General features: G+C 34.5%; 1 non-coding gene across 1 annotated transcript; it reads left to right on the forward strand.

Annotated features, from left to right (window-relative positions):
• The first annotated feature begins 1,377 nt into the window (after positions 1-1,377).
• LOC116089633 lies at positions 1,378-1,507 on the forward strand. Its single transcript, XR_004118414.1, has one exon. It is a non-coding gene; the product is annotated as a small nucleolar RNA SNORA17 (small nucleolar RNA).
• Positions 1,508-3,850: the final 2,343 nt, after the last annotated feature.

The following is a 3,850-nucleotide window of genomic DNA, read 5'->3' on the forward strand; positions in this document are numbered from 1 at the left end:
TGTTTGAATAATTACAGTAAGAATTAAAAGAACTAATCTCATGCTCATTATAAGATTCTTAACCTTCTTAAGAAAGAGCAAATGCCACAAAAGCAGGATGCTTCTGCAACAACTGTCATAGAAGAAATATGTACAAGAGCAGAAGATACAGTTAAACTCTTATGCAAGAAAATTATACCTTTACATCTGTCCACTCTTTGCAAGACTGTATAATCTTCCTAAAGAATGGTCCCACATGTGTGTCTCATAATTTTGTGAAGATGATTATACATGATTACAACAGTACATGGAGTGGACAATCTGCATATCAGGCATCAATTTTTCCTTCTTAGTCAGCAATGGTCTTGTATGCATTTGACATCATGTCAGATGCACTATTCTTTGATGATTATTTATAGTGTGTGCAGGATTATCAGAACAGTAATGATTCCCTGAAACCCAATAATGACAAGAAAAGCAGCAAATCAGGTGAAACAATATGCAAGATAGGTTCAGAAATTACATAAAGAGAAGGGACCAGAGCACTGACTCATTGCAAAGTAGAGAGCCATTAAATATCTGTACATTGTGGAAGTTTCCTTCTTCTACAAACATTTACAGATACACACTCATTCAAACACACAGAGAGAGAAAGAGAGAGGGGGGGAAGGAGAATAGAATCAAAGGAGCCCCACATGTATCACCTAAACTACAAAACCTGAATGACAGCATGAATATATAAATAATGAATTCAGCCAAACTTGTGAATAACAAATAAATTGATTTTCCTTAAGTTATACTATCTTTCTGCTTCTGAATTATCAACTAGATATAGTACCATGTCAATACTCAAAATGGTCAACTGTGACACAACTGCTGAGCGGAATTGCACCACGGCTATTGTGATTTTCAATCTATTAGCATATTCATCTTATTTCTATAATTTTCTAAATACTGGTGATTTTTCAATTTTTATTCAGCCTAAACTCTACCAATTTCAGGAAGAAGGAAGAAAGTACAATTTAAAAGATTAAACATAGGTTATTTAAATAAATCATTGTCATCCAAATTGTCAGAATTTCATAATAGTTATAATCAAATCTTATATACTTCTTAGTACATTTTCAGCGACAATTGTTGAATTAGTACATAACTAACATAATTGGAAGTTTAAACTTTTTTGTGTTTATTGGTAAAATGTATATTTATTTTGAGGGGAAAACATGAAGTAAAATACTTAATATTACCTAAATATAAAAAGTACACAATACACATTTAATTAAAAGAAATTTAAAATAATCTAGAATACATGAATTTACTATTACATGATAGTTTAAATGTAAAGAATATCTCTGGGAAACTCTAAATTGTTATTTAAGTTAATAATTATTTTATTATCCTCCCTAGAGGTATTGCAGTTTTGATTGCTGTATCACATGAGTGTCAGTAGGTGGCAGAGTGAAAAGAGGCTACATCAAAGCTTAGTGTTCTGACCTGTGGACATCTGAATGATTACTGGCCTAACATTCCCTGAAAAAAAAGTGACCCTAGGACCATCACCAGTCTGGTGCCAGAGGGCCAGGACAGGGAGCTAGCCTGACACTAAAAGAATCCCGTTGGTAGGCCCGAAGTGCACCCAGGACACCCCAGTGGTACTTCAGAAAGAAAGAAAGAAAGAAAGAAAGAAAGAAAGAAAGAAAGAAAGAAAGAAAGAAAGAAAGAAAGAAAGAAAGGAAGGAAGAAAGAGGGAGGAGAGGAAGGAGGAAGGAAGAAGGAAAAATAGGTATCTAGAGGTATACAAATTTATGTCTAGGTCATCAATTTGATTCTATTGCTCAATGTGCCTGTTTTTATGCTGATGCCTTGTTGTTTTTATTATTTAACATTCAATAATACAAGTAGAACTCGTGAATGATGAGACTGTAAATAATTAACTTATTGCTAGAGAGTATTTCAGTTGTTGTACTTGCTTTTCCATATGAAGCTGAGAATTGTTCTTTTAATGTCTGTTTTGAATTATGTTGGAATTTTGATATGGATTCCATTGATTGCTCTTAGTATGATGGGCACTTATGATCCATGAGCATGGATGATTTTAATATATAAAATTTACTTCATTCCACATTCAGCCTGGGATAGAACCAAGACTCTAGACTCTCTCCCATACCCAGAGATAGCTTGAGCCCCTGAAGTACCATCACATCAAGCTCTCAGGTTCACAGGAGAGACAGGATCCAGTCAAAGACACCAAGGTCAGTTAACACCTGGGATAAACAGATGGCAAGTGGCAAGTGCAAGATGATAAGCAAAAGAAGCCAATACTACATATCACTACCAGAACCCAGTTCTACTTCCACAGCAGGCCCTGGATACTTTAACACTCCTGGAAAGCAAGATTTTGACGTAAAATCCCATCTCATGAAGATGATAGAGGACATTAAGAAAAATATAAATAACTCCCTTAAAGAAACATAGGAGAATACAGCTAAACAGGTAGAAGTACTTAAAGGTGAAACACATTAATCCCTTAAAGAAACATATGAAAACACAATCAAACAGGTGAAGGAACTGAACAAAACCAGGATCTAAAAATGGAAGGCAAAACAGTAAAGAAATCATAAAAGGGGGCAACCCTGGATATTGGAAACCTAAGAAAGATATAAGTAGTTACAGATAAAAGCATCACCAACAGATTACAAGAGATAGAAGAGAGAATCTCAAGCATAGAAGATATTGATATAATAGTCAAAGAAAAGAAAGTGCAAAATGCTCCTAACCCAAAACACAGGAAATACAGGCACAATGAAAGAAAACAGATAGTAATAGAAGAGAGAAAAGATTATCAATGTATAGGGTCAAGAAATGTCTTTAACAAAATTGAAGAAGAAAGCTACTCTAACCTAAAGAAAAAGATGGTCATAAATGTATAAGAAGACTACAGAACACCAAATAGATTTGAACAAAAAAGAAATTCCTCCCATCACATAATAATCAAAACAATAAATGCACAGGAAATAAAGCAAGGACATTAAAAGTGGTGAGGGAAAAATGCCAAGTAACATATAAAAGCAGGCATTATCAGAATTATAGCAGAATTCTCATCAGAAACTCTAAAAGCCAGAAGATCTTGGACAGATGTTATGCAGATCATAAGAGAACAAAATTACTCTTCCAGACTGCTGTATTCTCAATCACCATAGATGGAGAAACCAAGATATTCCATTCTAAAACTAAATTTAAACAATATCTTTTCTACTACTCCATCCATACTGAGGATAAAAGAAGGGAAATTTCCAACACAAAAAGGGCAACCACACCCAAGAAAAAAACAAGAAATTAATCATCTCATAACAAACTAAAAAGAAGGATCAAGGAAATACAAATAAAATCAGATTACCTGACTCTGGTGGAAAAGAAAGTGGGAAAGAGACTTGAACACATCTGCACAGGGTAAAATTTCCTGAACAGAGCAGAACACTAATGGCTCAGCATCTAAGATCACCAATTGACAAATGTAACCTCATGAAACTGAGAACCTCTGTAAGGCAAAAGACATTGTCAATAGAACAAAATGGCAACCTACCAGATTGGGAAAAGGTCCTTACCAACCCTACATCTGATAGGTTAATATCCAAAATATACAAAGAACTCAAGAAGTTAGACTCCAGAAAACCAAATAACAAAATTTTTAAAAAAGGGGGAGAGGGTGTGGAACAGAGATATAGCCAGAAGCTGGAAAGAACCCAGATGCCCCTCAACAGAGGAATAGATACAGAAAATGTGATACATTTACACAATGGAGTACTACTCAGCTATTAAAAACAATGAATGTATGAAATTCTTAGGCAAATGGATGAATCTGGAGGATATC

The sequence above is a fragment of the Mastomys coucha genome, unplaced genomic scaffold (genome assembly GCF_008632895.1).
Source record: "Mastomys coucha isolate ucsf_1 unplaced genomic scaffold, UCSF_Mcou_1 pScaffold14, whole genome shotgun sequence".
In the NCBI taxonomy this organism is placed as follows: domain Eukaryota; kingdom Metazoa; phylum Chordata; class Mammalia; order Rodentia; family Muridae; genus Mastomys; species Mastomys coucha.